Genomic DNA, 23,558 nt, shown 5'->3' with positions numbered 1-23,558 from the left:
ATAGCAGCCAGAATATTAAGGTATACAGATTTTGATACTTTAATATACCCCTGTGCTCCCGAATTTGACTTCATGGAAAAAGCGGTATGAATGTTTCTTTTCTCCTTCTCTACTAATAGGAGTTTTTGCTCTAGTTTTTTTTTAATCTGAAAGTCAAAATTTTTACTTAGAAACAGTCAACTTATTTTATATTTTTTTACTGTAACTGCTAATCCACCTTCCTCACTTGTTTTTTTTTTTGTCTGTAAAATAAAAAAAAAAAAAACAGCCTCATATCTTATAGAGTTATTGATGATGGGTAAATGAGATAATCTGAGAAGAGTGTTTAACATACTATATGACCCATAATAATTACTATTATTTTCAATTACTTTCAGTAATCTAGGCCACTTGGAAATATGGGACCATTCAGGAAAAAAGTCTCAATTCTTGTTTCTGTTTTTAAGAAATTCAGTTTTATTACAGTTAACACCCCAAATATTACAACATTTTTAACAAGGTGTTACCAAGAAAGGTATGCTACTGATGAGTTTTAATGAACATATAAAAATTCATTTTAAATTATGCAAATGCAAGGTATTATTCTTTTTAAAAAGTTCATGCAATAAAGCTTTAAAATATAGGCTGGGCGTGGTGGTTCATCCCTGTAATCCCAGCACATTTGGAGACTGAGGCAGGTGGATCACGTGAGGTCAGGAGTTTGAGACCAGCCTGACCAACTAGTGGTAACCCCATCTCTACTAAAAATACAAAAATTAGCCAGGCATGTTGGTGCATGCCTGTAGTCCCAACCTGAGTAGGAGGCCGAGACAGGAGAATTGCTTGAACCCTGGAGGCAGAGATTGCAGTGAGCTGAGATGGCACCAGTGCACTCCAGCCTGGGCGACAGAGTGAGACTCTGTATAAAAAAAAAAAAAAAAAAAGATTGTCTTGGCAATGCGGGCTCTTTTTTGGTTCCATATGAACTTTAAAGCAGTTTTTTCCAATTCTGTGAAGAAAGTCATTGGTAGCTTAATGGGGATGGCATTCAATCTATAAATTACCTTGGGCAGCATGGCCATTTTCACGATATTGATTCTTCCTATCCATGAGCATGGTATGTTCTTCCATTTGTTTCTGTCCTCTCTTATTTCACTGAGCAGTGGTTTGTAGTTCTCCTTGAAGAGGTCCTTCACATCCCTTGTAAGCTGGATTCCTAGGTATTTTATTCTCTTTGAAGCAATTGTGAATGGGAGTTCGTTCATGATTTGGCTCTCTGTTTGTCTGTTATTGGTGTATAAGAATGCTTGTGATTTTTGCACATTGATTTTGTATCCCGAGACTTTGCTGAAGTTGCTTATCAGCTTAAGGAGATTTTGGGCTGAGACAATGGAGTTTTCTAAATATACAATCATGTCATCTGCAAATAGGGACAATTTGACTTCTTCTTTTCCTAATTGAATACCCTTTATTTCTTTCTCTTGCCTGATTGCTTTAGCCAGAACTTCCAACACTATGTAGAATAGGAGTGGTGAGAGAGGGCATCCCTGTCCTGTGCCAGTTTTCAAAGGGAATGCTTCCAGTTTTTGCCCATTCAGTATGATATTGACTGTGGGTTTGTCATAAATAGCTCTTATTATTTTGAGATACGTTCCAAGGAATTTATTGAGAGTTTTTAGCATGAAGGGCTGTTGAATTTTGTCAAAGGCCTTTTCTGCATCTATTGAGATAATCAGGTGGTTTTTGTCTCTGGTTCTGTTTATATGCTGGATTACATTTATTGATTTGCATAGACAATCCTAAGCCAAAAGAACAAAGCTAGAGGCATCACGCTACCTGACTTCAAACTATACTACAAGGCTACAGTAACCGAAATAGCATGGTACTGGTACCAAAACAGAGATATAGACCAATGGAACAGAACAGAGCCCTCAGAAATAATACCACACATCTATAGCCATCTGATCTTTGACAAACCTGAGAAAAACAAGAAATGGGGAAAGGATTCCCTATTTAATAAATGGTGCTGGGAAAATTGGCTAGCCATAAGTAGAAAGCTGAAACTGGATCCTTTCCTTACTCCTTATATGAAAATTAATTGAAGAAGGATTAGAGACTTAAATGTTAGACCTAAAACCATAAAAACCCTAGAAGAAAACCTAGGTAATACCATTCAGGACATAGGCATGGGCAAGGACTTCATGTCTAAAACACCAAAAGCAACGGCAACAAAAGCCAGAATTGACAAATGGGATCTAATTAAACTAAAGAGCTTCTGCACAGCAAAAGAAACTACCATCAGAGTGAACAGGCAACCTACAGAATGGGAGAAAATTTTTGCAAGCTACTCATCTGACAAAGGGCTAATATCCAGAACCTACAAAGAACTCAAACAAATTTACAAGAAAAAAACAACCCCATCAAAAAGTGGGCAAAGGATACGAACAGACACTTCTCAAAAGAAGACATTTATACAGCCCAACAGACACATGAAAAAATGCTCGTCATCACTCGCCATCAGAGAAATGCAAATCAAAACCACAATAAGATACTATCTCACACCAGTTGGAACGGCAATCATTAAAAAATCAGGAAACAACAGGTACTGGAGAGGATGTGGAGAAATAGGAACACTTTTACACTGTTGGTGGGACTGTAAACTAGTTCAACCATTGTGGAAAACAGTGTGACGATTCCTCAAGGATCTAGAACTAGAAATACCATTTGACCCAGCCATCCCATTACTGGGTATATACCCAAAGGATTATAAATCATGCTGCTATAAAGACACATGCACACATATGTTTATTGCGGCACTATTCACAATAGCAAAGACTTGGAACCAACCCATATGTCCATCAGTGACAGACTGGATTAAGAAAATGTGGCACATATACACCATGGAATACTATGCAGCCATAAAAAAGGATGAGTTCATGTCCTTTGTAGGGACATGGATGCAGCTGGAAACCATCATTCTCAACAAACTATCACAAGAACAGAACACCAAACAATGCATGTTCTCATTCCTAGGTGGGAATTGAGCAGTGAGAACACTGGACACAGGAAGGGGAACATCACACACCAGGGCCTGTCGTGGGGTGGGGGAAGAGGGGAGGAATAGCATTAGGAGATATACCTAATGTAAATGACGAGTTAATGGGTGCAGCACACCAACATGGCACATGTATATATATGTAACAAACCTGAGTGTTGTGCACATGTACCCTAGAACTTAAAGTATAATAAAAAATAATAATAAATGTAAATAAATTAACTTGCTATTTATTGAGATAGATGTTCAGTTTTAGTAAATGCTCTATGAGGATTTTTTAAATGTTCATTTCTTATTTGGGGGAAGTTCAAAGTTACATGTTAATGTGCTATTCTAAATGGTCTAGTACACCAACTTATTTTTCTACTTCTTCTGTTTTCTTAGAATGCTATCTTCACATACAACATTAAAAATGAATTTTTAAAAATTGTCTTATAATTTTAATAGTGTTTGCTTTATATAGATAGTGCTGTTGTTCATTGCATGATTATTATAGGATTGTACTTTTGATTATTATAAAGGATATTCTTTGCTTTACTTAGTGATTTTTGCTGTAAATTTTTCTTTGTAGAAAATTAGTATTGCCACATCTGCTTTTTTATAGATTTGCCTGGTTTACCTGTATTTACGCTTTATTTTTTTTTAACATTTTTGTGACATTTTGGTTTTGGTATATTTCTTACTGTTAGATTTTTTTTTCTATTTAAATTCCTCTGATACTCATTTTCTAATTGGTGAATCTAACCCATTTTCATATTAACTGTGATAACTGGTGTGTTTATACTTCTTCCTGCCATCTGATTTTATGTTTTCTATTCATCGTGCTTTTCAAAAATTATTTTCTTGATACTTGCTGAATTGTTAGCTGTATTCCATTTCTATATTTCCTGATGGTTTTTCTTAAATTAGTAGCAAATATATTCATCTTGATACTAAGAATTCATCAGCATCTAAAACCTGTTACTACCAATGGTAATAGCTAATAGTTATTATTTCCTGTATGTCTGACAGTATTTTAAGCTTCTTACCAGTATTAACTCAATAAATCCTCACAACCACCTTGTAAGAAGGGAGTCAGTTATTCTCATTATTTACAGATAAGGAAACCAGTAAGAAGGTAAGTAATTTTCCAAAAGGCACACAGCTAGTGAGTAGTGGAGGCAGAATTCATACTCAGGCTCTGTATTTAGAGACCTGCTTGCTTCAGCACTGAGCTGTCGGAATATTGTTACTTGTCCCTGCCTACACACCCTCTCCTTCCAGGTTATGCTGAAATTTACTTCTAGATTGTTGTCTTATCTCTTATGTTTTAAGAAATCTCTAAACATTTACATTAAAGACATCAGCAATCTTTGGACTTGACTTCAAATTTTACTGATTTATTTTTCCTTGACATGTAGAAGTTGGCATGCTTTCTGGGTGCTTTGTTACCTGAAAAATGGCTTTATTTTGCCCTCATATTTGATGGATAGATTGGTTAATAGATATTTGTGGGTTTCATTCAACATTTTGTTGACATTACTTCTTTGTGTTCTAGCATTGAGCATTACAGATGAAAATTTCTATATAGTTTTTCTCTCTGGAAATTTATAAGGTTTGGAGGGGTGATGTGTGTGCTTTGTTGTTCTCTTATTCTTTCACTTTAGCCTCTCTTTCTTGAATTTCTGTTACTGCTTTTATCATATCTATTTCTTCTCTTTCTATGTTGTTAGAGAATATCATCACTGAGTCTTTAATACTGTCAACTTCAGCTGTGTACATGTTGCTCTTCAACCTTCTTTTGAGGCTTTAAATTAGGCAAATATATTTTTCTTAAAATTTCTGAAAACTCCTTTTCACTGGAGCTTATTTTAATTATATGGATGCATGATCCTCTTAAACTTCTGTGAAAATAATAACTGGAGTTTGCATTAGCTGTTTCATGAGAGGTCAAGTTTTTTACTCATTTTGGTGTTTCCTTTTCATGCTATTTATGTCTTGGGATTTGGTTGTATATTCACATTTTTAATTAGCTACTTGATTTAAATAAAGTATCAGTAGTCACTTTCAGGGTTCTTGGTGATTATAATAATTACTCACTACCAGGCTTCTTCCTTGCATACAGCTCACTACAGGAATCTGTAGTGCCTAGAAGATTTCGGGACAAGTGGGGAAACCGCAGTCCGTTAACTGCATACACAGGGAAGGAGCTACAAGGGAGGTAGAATAATTTGGTCTCCACTATTACCTTAAGAAACCTTCCCCTGTCTTCTATTTAAAAAAAACTACTTCATACAAAGGGTAGAAGCTACAAGGGAGATAGAATAATTTGGGCTCCACTACTACCTTAAGAGACCTTCCCCTGACTTCTCTTTTAAAAACCCTATGGGTCTCTGTACCCCTGAACTTACTTTCCACACTTATTTCTCTTTTCACCCTCAAAATCCATATTAGAGTGCCTCTGCAGGCTATAAAGCCTCTCATAAAAGTAAAATACCCAGTCTTTTCAAGAGAAGAATAAAATAGGCAGCCTCCTACCTCTTGTCTTACTCTAATAGAAACTCCATGAAGATAAGGATTGTGTCCATACTGTTCATGCTGCACAGCAGTTGCCCTTATCTGCAGGGCGATGCATCCCAAGACCCCCAGTGGACGCTTGAAACTGCAGAGAGTAACACACCTGATTGCCATCATCGGAACACATTTCTGTTCACATCTTCCACCCACAATTTTGATGCCTTTTCCATCTTAACTAAGCACGTACCATGGACTGTGGCCATAACTTTTGCAGTTGTAGATGCAACAGCAAAACTAGTATTAATTTTTTTTTCTTCACAATTTCATGGATAGATTTGTTCTTACCATAGATCTTAGCCACCTCAGCATATGATGTTTTTTCTTTTGAGAACTTTCACCTTTTCTCTTAAAAGAAAGCACTTTACAGCTTCTCTTTGGCATATCTCAACTGCCAGCATCACTGCTCTTGCACTTTGGGACCATTATTAAGTCAGAAAAGGGTTACTTGAAAATAAGCCCTGAGATACCACCAGAGTCCATCTGATAACTGAGATGGTAACTACGTGATTAACAGGCTGGTGACATATACAGCATGGATATGCTGGACAAAGGGGTGAGTCACGTCCCAGGTAGGTTGAAGCAGAGTGACTTGAGATTTCACTATTCAGTATGGTGCACAATTTAAAACTTAGGAATTGTTTATTTCCTGGAACTTTTTGTTTAATATTTTTGGACTGCAGTTGACCACAGGTAACTGAAACTGTGGAAAGTGAGGATCGGAGGATAAGCAGGGACTGTGGTATTCATTTCATTGCATACTGCCTAGAATACAGTAGGTGTACTATAAGTATTTTATAAAGGGACAACTTTTCTGAAACTAAAAATATTTCTGTTTTACCCAGTAATTTTTCTTCTGGAAATTTATGCTAAGGGAATATTCAGACATGCTTACAAAGTTTTATGCACGAGTGTCTATGTTATTTGTAATTGTGAAAAATGAAAACAACTCAAAAGTTTAACAGTGGTCATCTAAAGTATTCTATACACTGTATATATAGGTTTAATAGAAGGCCATCCTATTCATTTATTCATGAGAGGTACAATCTCCAGGGATCTGTAAGATCTATTTTGTCTTAACCAAAGAACAAATTTTTGACATATCTTGAATATGATGCCTATAAATTATGCCTTTTAAATTGTTGTAATTTTTGTAGTATTATCTGATATTTTTATTTTTATGTATGTTCCTAAGTAGTTTAGAGATACTCAGATTTTTAAGATCAAATAAATGAAGCTTATTTTTATACATTTATAGTATAAAAGACATTCAGTAAATAGATATTTTTGTTTTATTCTAGAAAAAAGCTCCTTGAACACGGTGAGGTAAAGCTTTCATTTTAATCTCTGGTAGACTTGTGTATTACATTCTAGTTTGAGGATAACTGACAAAGGTATAACCTGCTGCTGACGCACCATCAGTCGTGAGTTGTCAGCATTGGTGATACATTTCTGCTGATCCTTCTCACCCTTTCATCTGCTCTCACTTTTGAATAGATATAAGGATTTAAAAGCTAGAAGGCTGATTTATGACGATAGTACAGAATTAAATTAAATTGCATTCATTTAACAATAACAAGCATTTGGTTTCTAGCCTGCTGAGCTAATCAGCTACAGTCCATTAGGGCAGGCGCCCTCGGCCCTGTGACTGGTGGCCATCTGCCACCACGTAGATTTGCTGGTCAGTCAGCGACAAGCTCAGAAGTGTTGAAGGACACAAAAGATACTAAAGTAATGTTCCTGCTCTTCAGTATGTGTAATTTTACAAAGGAAACAAGACAACATTTGATATGGTGCAAAATCGTTTTGTAACGTAAAAAGGAAAAGATCAATGTGGACTAGAGATATTTCCTATTTGATAGAACTTTAAGTGGGTGTTGAGGTAAAGGTCAAATTTACAGGAGTGGGTAACTGAATTTGAACTTAATAGGGATAGTTTATGACACATGTTGAGTATCCCTTATCCAAAATGCATAGGACTAGAGGTGTTTCAGATTTCAGATTTTATTGAATTTTGGAATATTTACACTGTAGTTACTAGTTGAGATCCCTAATCTGAAAATCCAAAATCCAAAATGCTTCAATGAGCATTTGTTTTAGCATAACCTTTGAACATCATATTGGTACTCAAAAGTTTCAGATTTTGGAGCATTGTAGATTTCAGATGTTTGCATCAGGGATGCATTGGTAACTTTGTCACTTTATAGTGAGGCCTACTGTGTTGGTCCTCCGCCTCCTCACACCACCTCCTGCTCTCCCTGGCTCCTCTGCCTGCTCCATTTTCTTGCCAGCTGCACTTATTGCCTTACAGTAGACTATGTAATGGATTTATTTATTTGCTATGTCTATGTATTGTCTGTCTTTCGTTACTAAATGTACTTAAATACAATACAAGGGCAGAAATTGCTCACTGTTGTATCTGAAGCACCCAGAAGAGTTCCTGGAACATAGTAGGCATTCGATAAATTGTTGCTGAATGAATGAATACTAATAGGCTCATTACTAAGTTAGAAGATCTTTGTCTTAATGAATAATATAGTTTCAATATAGTTCATTAATTTAAAAATATGAAAAGTAAAAATGTGATTTTGTCTTATTTGTGTTTTTGTAGCTGACTTTTCACACATTGCAGTTGTTAGCGTTTACTGCCCTTGCTATTTTAATTATGAGGCTAAAGCTGTTTTTGACACCACACGTGTGTGTTATGGCTTCCTTGATATGCTCTCGGCGGGTAAGGGATTCATTCTTGTATAACAATACCATAAAAACTATAGTAACTACACTTAAAGTTACCGCAGCTTTGCTGACGGTAATTCAAAATACAAACACACTAAGTGTTTTTAACTAATTTAAATGATTTAAAATATTACTTCATGATTCACTATAAGCAAGAAAAGCAATTTCAAGTGGCTTTGAAAAGTATTTCTAGATTTTAAATTGATATTTCTATAGCAAGTGATTAGGCAAATATTTCCCCTGTTAATATCCTGTCTATGAACATAACCTTTCGGAGTTCAGGTCTGTGTAAGAGTGCCTGGCACAGTGGCTCACACCTGTAATCACAACACTTTGGGAGGCCAAGGCGAGCAGATCACTTGAGGCCAGGAGACCAGCTTGGCTGACATGGTAAAACCCCATCTCTACTAAAAATACAAAAATTAGTCAGGCATGGTGGCACGTGCCTGTAATTCCAGCTACTTGGGAGGCTGAGGCAGGCGAATCACTTGAACCTGGGAGGCAGAGGCTACAGTCAGCCAAGATCGCACCACATCACTCTAACCGGGGTGACAGAGTGAGACTCTGTCTCAAAAAAAAAAAGAAAGAAAAAAAAAGTTTCCTGGTGGCCGGGCATGATGCCTCACACCTGAAATCCCAGCACTTTGGAAGGCCGAGGTGGGCAGATCACTTGAGGTCAAGAGTTCGAGACCCACCTGGCCAACATGGTGAAACCCCGTCTCTACTAAAATACAAAAATTAGCAGGGCATGGTGGTGTGTGCCTGTAATCCCAGCTACTCAGGATGCTGGGGCAGGAAAATTGCTTGAACCTGGGAAGCAGAGGTCGAAGTGAGCTGAGGTCGCACCACTGCACTCCAGCCTGGGAGACAGAGTAACACTCTGTCTCAAAAAAAAAAAAAAAAAAAAAAGTACCCTGAAGTGCTCATCCAATACCAGAGCAGATGCAGAGTAATTGCTCTAGTATGGTCCCATTTGGCTGAAAGAATCTATAAGAAATTCTGGGGTTCTATCACTGTATCTAACTTACAAAAGAACTAGATAAATTAGCTAGAATATTAGGCCTCAGGTACTTCTACAAACACCTTACTTAGTTTTGATTATGAGTGTATAGCCTTAAAATACCATAATGCCTGTTTTCCTGAGAAGAATCTATATATGTCAAGCTAATAGGACTTCCCTGTCTACTAACGATGTCCACAAAAGGCAGCCAACATGAAAGGATTTAGTTCTAAGATGTTTCACAGTTGTGATTTGTTTATTTTAATCCTTGGTAGTAAATTAGTACTAGAAGGATCAGGCATTCCTTCCTTAATTCTTCCCAGGGGAGAGAAAGTTCCGTTTTCACCTGGGCCCTGTAATGCCAACATATTCGTTGCTTTGGAAACAACCGGAGATGGTAATTCTGTATACATATGTGCTGATATCAAAGGGTAATTCACATTGGTTTGAGTAACAAGGTGAGAATTTATTGTTGACCCTGCAGTACTCTTCATATAAGAACTATAAATAAATGGTTTCTGTCATCAGCTCTTTGGCTGGCTTTTTCGCAGAGTTCGTTTTGAGAATGTTATCTTTGGCATTCTAACAGTGATGTCAATACAAGGTTATGCAAACCTCCATAATCAATGGAGCATAATAGGAGAATTTAATAATTTGCCTCAGGAAGAACTTTTACAGTGGATCAAATACAATACCACACCAGGTGTGTAAGTATTTGGTTATATGCATAGTTTTACACAAACATACAAACACATTTGTGTGTGCTATATAATTGTCATTTCTGATATATGTTTTCATGTGTGTATGACAGATTTCCATAGGCCTTCATACTCTCACAGACTTTGAGCAGACTATTGTAATGTCAATTAAACCCTTTCGAAAGGCAATTTTGTGCTCCCTTTAAGCCCCTCCCAGATAATTATAAAATAATTTAAATTAGCACCAGGAAATTAATGATTTTTCACAAGTTATGTCCTTTAACTCTCAGAGAGCACTATAGCATTTTAACCATAACAATGACAAATCAAAGAAGTAAATCTTTAAAAATGAAATTTCACACCTTGTGCCAGGCACAGCAGAAGATACTCTTGATGGTGGGGAGAACTGGCACCGCTTCTGTCACTCCAATCAGTGCCCTCTCCTCTAATTCTGTAAACAGGTCATCGGCAGAAGAGTTAAAGTCTTAGATATTCTATTTTCTTCACTAAATCATCTCACAGAGATAGTATACATCCTACTTTTAAATACTCCAAAATTTTCTTTTTAGCTTATCTTCTTTTCTTCCTGTCTTTATTCAGAACTATCCCAAGCAGATAGATAATTTTAAATACCTTTCCAGAGAATAAGTATATTCTATAACATTTTCTGTAACTAAATTTGTAAATCTAAGATTATTTTTGATATTTAGAAACTTTCTCTGGTACGAGTTCTTCACTGTGGTTTATTTAAATTTTCTTATGACTCCTGAGCTTGTTTCCTCTTATTTCTTATTTGATAGCCACTTTTTTACTAATTAACCATCATTAAGGTAAATCTTTATAGGCATTAACTAAGATATTTGGTCTATAGCTTTCAAAGGATGTAGGTGACAGCGCCTCGTTAAACTGCCAAGCCAGTTTAATTCGAATTTTAAAAGTAATCCCCAACTGACTTTTTCCACATAGGAGATCAAGGTAGTCACTCCCTTTCTTTACTCTCCCTTACCCCTCCCCAGTTATGGCTGTTTTTCCCAAGCTTTTAAAGATAGCTGCCCTTTTAATCTTTTCTTGTGTCTTTCTTTGTTCTGGTGTTTGTATTACGTTCCTGACAGAGAGCCTACGTTTGGCAACTTATCCTTCTAAGATAACTGCCACAAACCCCCATCTCACTTTTAGATGCCTCTTCTTTGATCTTCTTTTCAATCTGTCTTATTCTCCTTTTAATTACTCTTATTATGAGTTATCTCATGGTTACCACATATTAAAAGCTGTATGAAGTTTTGTAGTATTAGTGGGACTCGTGCTTATATTGAGGCCTGCCACGTAAGGCTGTATAGTTTGTGCACTGCACAAAGGTGACCAATTGAGAGGATAAGTGAAAGCTTAAATCCAGCTTGTGGTCCACTCAGCAAGCCATGTACAAATGGGGCTCTGTCAAGTCAGGGGAATACCTTTTTCTAATCTGTGTGTAGGCTAAATGGAGACTTCCATACAGTGATAGGAAAATACCTGATTTTTCCTTGTTATGCTCATTTACTTCACAGCCAAAAAAACAGAAGGTGGAGGGGGAGGGTATTTCTTCCTCTCTGTCTGCCATAGATGACAACTCAGTGGGTCCAGCTCTTGCTGGACAGGTGTGCCTAGTTTTTTCTGGAAGACCCTGGCCCTGGGCTTTCAGTTCTTCTTGCCCAGCATTTCCCAACCTTAGCACTGTTGACATTGAGGCTGTCCTATGAATTACAAGAAGTCCTTGGCCTCTATCTACAAGATGCCAACAGCATCTCCTCCCTCCTCCCCATAGCGTGACATCCAAAAATGTCTCCAGAGTTGACAGTGCTCCCTAGGGAGCAAAATCATGCCTGCTTGAGAACCACTTCTCTAGCTTAACAGCTTGTCATCATTAATTATTGAGTCTCCAATAATAAATACACATTCTTTGACTGGCTTACATATTTTCAAGTTTGAGGCATATAAAGAAATTTTCATTCAGAGTTGCATTTAGAATGCTTAGTTATATTGGAAAGGAAACCCTCAGGGTTCTCAAAGTTTTTAATTTATGTGGGTACATAGCAGGTGTGTATATTTATGGGGTAGATGGGATATTTTGATACAGGCATACAATGTATAATAATCACATCAGGGTAAATGGAGTATCCATCACCTGAAGCATTGATCCTTTGTGTTACAAACAATCCAGTAATACTCTCTCAGTTGTTTTTAAATGTACAATTAAATTTTGTTGACTATAGTGTTACCAAACACTACATGTTATCCTTTCTTTCTGTTTTGTTTGTGCACATTAACCATCCCCACTTCCCCTCCACCCCCTCGCTATCCTTCCCAGCCTCTGGTAACCATCATTCTATTCTTTTTTTTTTTTTTTTTTTTTTTTGAGATGGAGTCTCGCTCTGTCGCCCAGGCTGGAGTGCAGTAATCGGATCTCGGCTCACTGCAAGCTCCGCCTCCCGGGTTTACGCCATTCTCCTGCCTCAGCCTCCCGAGTAGCTGGGACTACAGGCGCCCGCCACCTCGCCCGGCTAGTTTTTTTGTATTTTTTTAGTAGAGACGGAGTTTCACCGTGCTAGCCAGGATGGTCTCGATCTCCTGACCTCATGATCCACCCGTCTCAGCCTCCCAAAGTGCTGGGATTACAGGCTTGAGCCACCGTGCCTGGCCCATCATTCTATTCTTGATCTCCATGAGTTCAACTCTTTTAATTTTTGGCTCCCACAAATAAGTAAGAACATGCAAAGTTTGTCTTTCTGTACCTGGCTTATTTCAATTAATGTAAAGGACTCCAGTTCCATCCATGTTATGGATAGCATCTCATTCTTTTTTTTATGACAGGATCTCATTCTTTTTTATGGCTGAGTAGCATTGTGTTGTGTCAGTGTACCACATTTTCTTTATCCATTCACCTGTTGATGGACACTTAGGTTGCTTCCAAATCTAGGCTATTGTGAGAAGTGCTGCAATAAACACGGGAGTGCAGATACCTCTTCTGAACATTTATTTCCTTTCTTTGGGGTATATATCTAAGAGTAGGATTGCTGGATCATTTGGTAACTCTATTTTTAGTTTTTTGAGGAACCTCCAAACTCTTCTATATAGTGGTTGTACTAATTTAGATTTTCACCAAAAGTATACGAGAGTTCCCTTTTCTCCACATCTTTTCCTGTCTTATGGATAACCGCCATTTGTTATTGCCTGTCTTTTGAATAATAGCCATTTTAACTGGAGTGAGATTCTATTTCCCTGTAGTTTTGATTTGCATTTCTCTGATGATCAGTAATGTTGAGCACCTTTTCATGTACCTGTTTGCCACCTGTATGTTTTCTTTTGAAAGTGTCTATTCAGATCTTTTGCCCATTTTTAAAGTAGATTTATATATATATATATATTTCCCTACAGAGTTGTTTGAGTCCCTTATATATTCTGGTTATTAATTCCTTGTCAGATTGGTAGTTTTCAAATATTTTCGCCCATTCTTTCTGTTGTCTCTTCACTTTGCTGATTGTTTCCTTTGCTGTGCTGAAGCTTTTACACTTGATGTGATCCCATTTGTTCATTTTTGCTTTGGTTGCCTGTGCTTCGCGGGTATTTACTCAAGAAATCTTTGCTCAATCCAGAGTTCTGGAGAGTGTCCCCAAAGTTTTCCTGTAGTAATTTCAGAGTTTGAGGTCTTAGATTTAAGTCTTTAATCCATTTGGATTTGATTTTTGTATGTGGCAAGAGATAGGCGTGTAGATTCATTCTTCCGCATATGGATATCCAGTTTTCCCAGCACCATTTATTGAAGAGATTTACTCTTTCCCCAGTGTATATTTTTGGGATTGCTGTAAAAAATAACTTTACAGTAGATGTATGGATTTCTTTCTGGGTTCTCCTTCTGTTTCACTGGTTTGTGTGTCTGTTTTTATGGCAGTACCATGATGCTTTGATTACTATACTTCTGTAGTATAATTTGAAGTCAGGTATTGTGATTCCTTCAGTTTTTTTCTTGCTCAGGATAGCTTTGGTTATTCTAGGTCTTTTCTGTTTTTATATATAAATAAAGATTTTTGTTTTCTGTTTCTGTGAGGAATATCATTAGTAGTTTGATGGGAATTCCATTGAATCTGTAGATTGCTTTGAATAGTATGGACATTTTAGCAATACTGATTCTTGCAATGCTTGAACATGGAATAGCTTTCCATTTTTTTGTGTCTTCTTCAATTTCTTTCTCCAGTTTTGCATCGCTTTCGTTCTAGAGATCTTTCATTTCTTTAGTTAATTTCTAGGTATTTAATTTTATGTGCAGCTACTGTAAATGGAATTACTTTTTAAATTTTCTTTTTCAGGTTGTTCTCTGTTGGCATATAGAAATGTTAATGATTTTTGTATGATATTGTATCCTACAACATTACTGAATTTATCAGTTCTAATAGTTTTTTTTGGTGGAGATTTTAGGTTTTTCTAAATATAAGATCATGTCATCTGCAAAAAATGATAATTTGACCTCTTCCTTTCAAATTTGGATGCCCTTTATTTCTTTCTCTTGTCTGATTGCTCTAGCTAGGATTTCCAGTACTATGTTGAATAATGTGGTAAAAAGTGAGCATCCTTGTCATGTCCCAGATCTTAGAAGAAAGGTTTTCAGTGTTTCCTCACTCAGTATGATACTAGCTGTGCGTTTGCCGCATATGGCTTCTATTATGTTGATTAATGTTCCTTCTATACCCAGGTTTTTTGGGAAGGTTTTTATCCTGAAAGGATGTTGAATTTTATCAAATGATTTTTCTGCATCTATGGAGATGAGATGATCATATGATTTTTTTTCCCCTTCATTGTGTTGATATTACGTATCACATTGATTTGCTGTGTTGAACCATCTTTGTGTCCCTGAGATAAATCCTATTTGGACATGATGAATAATCTTTTTAATGTGTTATTGAATTCAGTTTGCTAGTTTTTTGTTGAGGATTTTTGCATTAACATTAATCAGAGATACTGGCCCGTAGTTTTCTTTTTTTTTTTTTTTTGATGGGTCTTCCTGTGGTTTGGGTATTAAAGTGATATTGATTTCATACAACAGGTTTGGGAGTATTCCCTCCTCCTCTATTTCCGAGAATCGTTAGAGTAGGGTTGATATTAGTTCTTCTTTAAATGTTTGATAAAATTCAGCAGTGAAGCCATCAGGTCCTGGGCTTTTCTTTGCTGGGAGACTTTTCATTAGAGATTTGATCTCATTACTTGTGATTGATCTGTTCAGGTTTTGGATTTCTATGTAGTTCAGTCTTGGTAGGTTTTACATATCTAGGGATTTACCCATTTCTAGGTTTTCTAATTGATCGGCATATAGTTGCTCATGGTAGTCTCTAATGATCCTTTAATTTCTGCAATATTGGTTGTAATGTCTCCTTTTTTTAATCTCTGATTTTATTTATTTGGACCTTCTCTCTTTCTTAGTCTGGCTAAAGATTTGTTTATTTTATCTTTTCAGAAAACCAGTTGATCTTTTATATTGTTTTCTTCATTGCAATTTCATTTATTTCTGCTCTGATCTTTATTATTTCATTTCTCCTACTAACTTTGGGCTTTGTTTGCCCTTTTCTAGTTTTTTAAGATGCATCATTGAGTTGTCAATTTGAGGTTTTTCTTCTATTTTGATGTAGGCATTTATAGCTATAGACTTCCCTCTTAATACTGCTTTCGCTGTATCCCATAGATTTTGATATGTTGTGTTTTCATTATCATTTGGTTCAAGAAAATTTTCAATTTCCTTCTTAATTTCTTTATTAACCCACTGGTCATTCAGGAGCATATTCTTTAATTTCTATGTTTGTAGAGTTTCCAAAATTCCTTTTACTACTGATTTCTAGTTTTATTCCATTGTGGTCAGAGAAGATACATGATATTGTTTCAATTTTTTAAAAATGTTTTAAGACTTGTTTTGTGGCCTATCCTTGTTTTGTGGTCCTCGAGGAATGATCCATGTGCTGAGGAGAAGGATGTGTATTCTGTAGCTGTTGGATGAAATGTTCTGTAAGTATCTATTAGGTCCTTTTGATCTATAGTGCAGATTAAGTTCAGTGTTTCTTTGTTGATTTTCTGTCTAGATGATCTGTCCACTGCTGAAGGTGGGGTGCTGAAGTCTCAGGCTATTATTGTATTGGGATCTGTCTTTCTCTGTCTCTCTCTTTAGCTCTGATAACATTTGCTTTATGTATCTGGGTGCTCCAGTGTTGGGTGTATATATATTTACAAGTGTTGTATACTCTTGCTGAATTAACCCCTTTATCATTATATAATGACCTTCTTTGTCTCTTTTTATAGTTTTCGTCTTGTACTCTATTGTGTCTGATATAAGTATGGCTATTCCTGTTCTTTTATGGTTTCCATCAGCATGGAATATAATTTTCCATCCCTTTGTTTTCAGTCTATATTTGCCTTTACAAGTAAAGTGTGTTTCTTGTAGGTAACAGATTCTTAGGGTTTTGTTTTCTTATTCAGCCACTCTTTGTCTTTTGATTGGAGAGTTTAGTCCATTTGCATTCAGTGTTATTATTGATATGGACTTACCCTGCCATTTCGTTATTTGTTTTCTCATTGTTTTGTGGTCTTCTCTTCCTTCCTCTGTTTCTTTCATTGAAGGTGATTTTTCTCTGGTGGTGTGTTTTAACTTACTGCTTTTTATTTTTTGTATATCCATTGTATGTTTTTAAACTTGAGGTTACCATGAGCCTTGCAAATAATATAACCCATTATTTTAAACTGATGACAGCACTGATTGCATAAACAAACAAATAAGCCAAAGGAAAGCTAATAAAAATTCTAAACTTTAACTTCATCTCCCCACTTTTTACCTTTTTGTTGTTTCTATTTATATCTTATTGCACTGTCTCTTGAAAAGTTATTGTAGTTATTTTTTATTGGTTCATCTTTTTGTCTTTCTACTTACATAAGTTGTTTATATACCGTAATTACACTGCTACAATATTCTGTGTTTCTCTGTGTACTTACTATTACCAGTGAGTTTTGTACCTTCCGATTATTTCTTCCTCATTAATGTCCTTTTCTTTCAGATTGAAGAACTTCCTTTAGCATTTCTTACAGGACAGGTCTGGTGTTAATGAAATTTCACAGCTTTTGTTTGACTGGGAAAGTCTTCTCCTTTAGGTTTGAAGGACATTTTCTCTGGATACACTACTCTCAGGTAAAAGGTTTTTTCCTTGACTTTAAATATGTCATGACATGCTCTCCTGGCCTGTAAAGTTTCCACTGAAGAGTCTGCTGCCAGATGTATTAGAGCTCCATTGTATGTTATTTGTTTCTTTTCTCTTGCTGCTTTTAGGATCCTTTCTTTATCCTTGAACTTTGGGAGTTTGATATTAAATGACTTGAGTTAGCCTTTGGGTTAAATCTGCTTGGTGTTCTAGAACCTTCTTGTGCTTGAATATTGATATTTTCTCTAGCTTTGAGAAGTTCTCTGTTATACTTTTGAATAAACTTCCTACTGCTGTCTCTCTTTCTAACTCCTTGTCTTCAAGCTCACTAATTCTTTCTTCTGCTTGATCATTTCTGCTTATTAAGAGACTTATACATTCTTCAATATGTCAGTTGCATTTTTCAGCTCCAGAATTTCTGCTTGATTCTTTTTAATTATTTCAATGTATTTGTTGACTTTATCTGATAGGATTACCAATTCCTTCTCTGTGTTATCTTGAATTTATTTGAGTTTCCTCAGCACAGCTATTTTGAATTCTCTGTCTGAAAGGCTGCATATCTCTGTCTCTCCAGGATTGGCCCCCTAGTGCCTTATTTAGTTTCTTTGGTGAGGTCATGTTTTCCTGGATGGTCTTGATGCTTGTGGATGTTTGTCAGTGTCTGGGCATTGAAGAGTTAGGTATTTATTGTAGTTTTTGCAGTCTGGGCTTGTTTGTACCCATCCTTGTTGGAAAGGCTTTCCAAGTATTCAAAGGGACTTTGGTGTTGTGATCTAAGTTTCCGGTCGCTGCAGCTGTATCTGCACTAGGAGGCACCCTGTGCCCAGTAACACTGAAGCTATTACAGACTCTTAGAGGTACTACCTTGGTGGTCTTGGATAAAATCCAGAATTCTCAGGATTAGCAGGCAGAAGTTCTTGTTTCTCTTCCCTTACTGTCTCCCATATGGAGTCTGTCTCTCTTTTTCTCTCTATGTGCTAAGCTGCCTGGAGCTGGGGATGGGGTGACATAAGCACCTCTGTGGCCACCACTACTGGGAATGTGTTGGGTCAGACCTGAAGCTAGCACAGCACTGGGTCTTGCCCAAAGCTCATTGTAACTACTGCCTGGCTACCACCTATGTTTGCCCAAGGTGTAGGGCTCTACAGTCAGCAGGTATCAAAGCAAACCAGGCTGGTGACCTTCCCTTCAGGGTGGCAAGATCCCCCAGGTCATAGTCAGGTCCAGGGATGCTGCTGTCCAGGAGCCAGGGCCTGGAGTCAGACACCTTAGAAATCTACTTGATGCTCTATTCTACTGCAGCTGAACTGGTGCTGAAACCACCAGACAAAGTCCTTCCCACCCTTCCTTCCCCTTTCCCCAGGCAGAGGGGTCTCTCTCCATTTCCACCACTACCCCAGGCCCATGGGAGGTACTGCCTGGCTACTGCCAGCATTCACTTAAAGCCCAAGGGCTCTTCAGTCAGCTTGTGGTGAGTGCTGCCAGGCCTGGGACTCACCCTTCAGGGCAGCGGGCTCTCTTCCAGCCCAGGGCAGGTCCAGAAATGCCACCCAAGAGCCAAGACCTGGAATCGGGGACCACAAGAACCTTCTTGGTGCTCCTCCCCACTGTGGCCAACCTGGTACCTAAGCGATTTTTGGTTCTTATGAAGGTGCTTTTTGCGTAGATCGTTATCACATTTGGTGTTCCTGAGGGGAGGATGAACAGTGGAGGCTTCTACTTGGTCATCATGCTCCACCTCCTCTCCAACATAGTTTTTTTTACAGTATATCTGAATAATATGTCTTGTCTTTATTACTGATTTTATTGTACTGATTAAAAATTATAACCTTCACAAGTATATAATTGTTTTTTATACCAAAGTATCAGGAAGTAAGCATTTGGTCTTCTGGTGCTTCAAGAGATGAAATGGAAGCCAGATAGTAGATTTTGATGTATCTCTTGTTATGACCAAATTTATACATGTCATTACTCCAAAAAGTACTAGCAGCAAATAATGAAATGATTTCATGGCATGTATAAATGGTGTCAAGTCAAATGGTAACTCTGAGAACTCAATTAAAGATTATCTGAGGGAAGAAAACAATGCTTTTCTCTTTTTATGGCACATCCACAGGACCATAGTTCACAAGCCACAAAAGTCATTTGAAAAAATGTCCCATGAGACTTGCCCTTCACAGCAGTCTCTCAGTTCCTGGCATTTCACATTATTGGAACAGATATGACATTTTACATTCTTTTTGTTTCATGTGTGTCTGTAGTCCTGCTGTTCGCGTGGTGCTCTAGCATGGCAGGAAGCTTTAGTGAAGCAGCTAAGAGAGCAGGCTCTGGAACTTCCTGGCTGTGCAGTCTTGGGCAAGTCACTTAACTTGGCTGTCTCTTCATCATCTACAACAGCAGTCCCCAGCCTTTTTGGCACCAGGGACTGGTTTCTTGAAAGACCACTTTTTTCCCACAGAACTGGGGGATATGGGGTGGTTTCTGGATGAAATGGTTCCACCTCAGATCATCAGGCATTAGATTCTAATGAGTGCACAACCCAGACCCACACATGCTCAGTTTGTAGATTCTACAAAGTAAGAATAGAGGACTCACCTCTTAGAATTGTGCAAATTAAGTTATTTAATTCTTATTAAAATATAGAGCACAGTTTCTAGCACCAAGATAGCACTTAACAAAAGTCAGCTATTATTATAGTAGACAATGAGTAGCTATTGAGTCAATAAAAAGAATGAGGTCCACCGTCATGTAAATAGGCATCATCCTTCTTAATTTGGGTTCACATATTAGAGGTAAGTGTAACTTCTGATTTTCTTTGAAACATTTCATTGAAGAATATAGTCTTTTTTTATTTCAGATGCTGTCTTTGCAGATGCGATGCCTACAATGGCGTCAAGCTGTCTACACTTCATCCCATTGTGAATCATCCACATTATGAAGATGCAGACTTGAGGTTGGCGGCTGATGAATATTTCATCAAGACTCACTTGGTGACTCCCAATTCTTAGGAATTGGAAAAATTTTTACACACACACACACACACACACAAACTCATCTGCATTTTCATGCTGGAAGTTAAAAAAAAATGACAATAACCATCCAGAAATGACAATATATAGCTGTTGCCTCTGGAGCAAGCAGACCTCTGAAAACTGAAAAATGCAAAAGCCAGTTTTTCCCAAAGTGACAAATGTGTCACATATTTATGATGTGTGTGTGTATTCCAGTAAAACTACTAGGTAGTTGGAACAGGAGATAGGATGGATTTAACTCACAGCCATAGTTTGCCAACCCCTGCTCTACATCATAAGCCCCACTCTGATTTAAGAAATGATTTCTAGATCTTACTGGTGGCCAATGACTAGCCTTTTGTGACAGGTAGAAAAAGTACATGAAAGTTACTATTATATATTACGTGCTTTCATGAAAATTTTTGCTAGCCGATTATGAGAACTCTAGTTTCCATTGATGTCTAAAAGTTTTGCTTTCCTTAAATGGCTACTTTAAAAAATTATTTTGGTTATTCTAGTAGTTGTCAGTATAATCTTTTTTAAAAGTGGATTTTTGGCCTATTGTTAGAGGCAAATGTTTAAATTAAAAGTTTTAGGTCTGCCGTCTAGGAGCCAGGGTTTGGAGTCAGACACCTTAGAAATGCACCTGATGCTCTCTCTGTTCTACTGCGGTGAACTGGCATGGAAACCACTGTGGTGACTGAGCATCCCATATGCTTGAAATTCTAAGCAACATCCAATGCATAAGTGATAGTTTGTCAGGATTTTGTAAGAACTCCCACTACGGTCAAATCACCTGTTGTACCACATTTTGGTGACCATCCCCATTTCTCAAGATTCTGTGAAGGTGCTTTTCCTACCTGTTCTGACACCCTGGATGCCCATTGTCTAAGTATTCTACTTGATACACTCAGTTTCAATTCATGTGTTTGTCAGAGCTTCTTCAGATGAAATTAAGCATTGAAAGATATGTTTTCACTACATTCAATCTCTGTCAGAATATATTCTCTGAAAACTTTGTGAATTATGAGAAGAAAATGTTATATCCTAAGCTGCTCTCTGCCACCCAGTACAACTTTAGACTATTTTAAACACTAATAAGCAGTATATGCAGAATTAAAATTGCCATAAGTTTCATTACATTCAAAATATAAGTAGGAATGTGGAAACTGCCATCCCCAAAATAGTTGATGCTGTTTCGAGTCATGTATATCAGTGTTCCACCCAGTGAGTATTGAGATTTCAACTTAGTAAGATTTTTTTTTAGTCTACTCTATTATCATTCATTTTAAAATCTTTTAAACTATTGTTTAAATTTAAAGGGCCCGGACAAAAATAGTTTATTCTACATATAGTCGAAAATCTGCCAAAGAAATAAGAGATAAATTATTGGAGTTACATGTGAATTATTATGTTTTAGAAGAGGCATGGTGTGTTGTGAGAACTAAGTGAGTATTAACCCTATGCTCTCTGATATGGTATATTTTTAAGCAACAAATGTTTCACTTTATTACAGTAGTCCTGATTCTTTAAGAGATTTTAGTTTAAATTCATTAAAATATTATCCTGGTATCGTAGTTTAAATTATTTCATCTAGAGAAGTAAAATTTTTTTTTTTGTTTGAGACAGAATCTAACTCTGTCACCCAGGCTGGAGTGCAGTGGCCAGATCTCAGCTCACTGCAAGCTCCGCCTCCCGGGTTCACGCCATTCTCCTGCCTCAGCCTCCCGAGTAGCTGGGACTACAGGCGTCCACCACCTCGCCCGGCTAGTTTTTGTATTTTTTTTTTTAGTAGAGACGGGGTTTCACCGTGTTAGCCAGGATGGTCTCGATCTCCTGACCTCGTGATCCGCCCGTCTCGGCCTCCCAAAGTGCTGGGATTATAGGCTTGAGCCACCGCGCCCGGCCGAGAAGTAAAATTATACTATCAATGAAGTAGAAATTAATTCCAAACATTATAGTATATTTTAACATCCTGATTTTTCAATTTAACATCTTCTACTTAGCTTTTTTCATAATTTTTGAAATATGAAAATTTTTATTAGATATATAAAATATGGATTTGAATTTAAAACACAGTGAGATATTAGCATCTTGTACCATAGCTGAGTTGGATTTGTAAGACTTAAAAGAAAAGTGACAAAACCCAAAATGCCATAATAAGAAAAACATCCTAAGAAAAACATAATAAGAAAAATTAAAATTTTTAAATTTCTGAATTTTGAATCTCTAAAAGTCATAAAATTCTAAGATGTGTAATGGATCTTTTGAGGCCTTTGTTTAGGCTCCTAAGCAGAAATACTAGCTGCTGCACATGACAGGAAATTCAGGCACATTAATTGTCTCCTAGAACAACACATTGGCAATCAGAAGAACAAAACAGGTTCTACAGTCACTTCAATATATCATTTACAATGTGCAAAAGGTTTCAGAGATGCAAACTAAAATGAGAAAGTATGACCAACACTGAAAAAAAAAAATAAGTTAACAGAAACCAATTCAAGTAGGTCCAGATGTTGGATTTAGCAGCCAAAGACTGCAAAGCCACTATTACAAACACATTCAAAGGCTTAAGAAAAATATATTCAATAAATTAAAAGAAAACATGGTATCCATGAGTGAAGAGATATGGAATCTCAGCAGAGAAATAGAAACACTCCAGCCCCCATGGGAATTCTAGAGCTGAAAAGTATAGTAAATGAAATGAAAATTATTTAAATGTACTCAACAGTTTTGAGATGAAAACAGAACATTTGAACAGAAAATTCAGTGAATTTGAAGGTAAGAGAGAATAGTTAATCAAAAGAACAGGAACCAAAAAGATTGAAAAATAACCAATGTCACAGACCTATGTAACATTAAGTAGTTCAACACATGCATAATTTTAATATTAGATGTAATGAAAAAGAGAACATGACAGAAAAAATATTGAAGAAATGTTGGCCAAAAATTTCTCAAGTTTGATAAGAGCTACTAACTTAGAGATCTGCTAAGCTCAACAAATCCAACTGGGTTAAGCCCAAAGAAAACCAAAGCAAGGCACATTATAGTCAAAATGGTAAAATCAAAGATAAAGAGAAAATCTTGAAAATAAGAGAAAAAAATGATATGCTATATAAACATCTGACTTCTCAACATAAATAGTGGAAATTATCAGACACTGGAATGGTAATTCAAAGTGCTGAAGAAGAAAAATCAAGAATTCTATATTTAATGAAATTATCTTTTAAAAATGGAGGCCAAAAGTACATTTTTCAGATCAAAAAAATCTAATATAATTTGTTGGTAACAGATTTATACTTCAAGATGGACAAGAAGTTC

General features: G+C 36.8%; 1 pseudogene across 1 annotated transcript; it reads left to right on the top strand.

Moving 5' to 3' along the window:
• Positions 1-3,659: 3,659 nt before the first annotated feature.
• LOC116272940 lies at positions 3,660-21,771 on the top strand (annotated as a pseudogene). The gene is made up of 5 exons (XR_004181458.1): positions 3,660-6,913; positions 8,199-8,318; positions 9,852-10,026; positions 20,084-20,179; positions 21,560-21,771. The product of XR_004181458.1 is annotated as a probable C-mannosyltransferase DPY19L2 (transcript).
• The last annotated feature ends 1,787 nt before the right edge of the window (positions 21,772-23,558 follow it).

Source organism: Papio anubis, unplaced genomic scaffold (assembly GCF_008728515.1).
Source record: "Papio anubis isolate 15944 unplaced genomic scaffold, Panubis1.0 scaffold272, whole genome shotgun sequence".
Lineage (NCBI taxonomy): Eukaryota > Metazoa > Chordata > Mammalia > Primates > Cercopithecidae > Papio > Papio anubis.
Note: the sequence above shows the minus strand (reverse complement) of the source record. Positions and strands in the feature narration are given on the sequence as shown.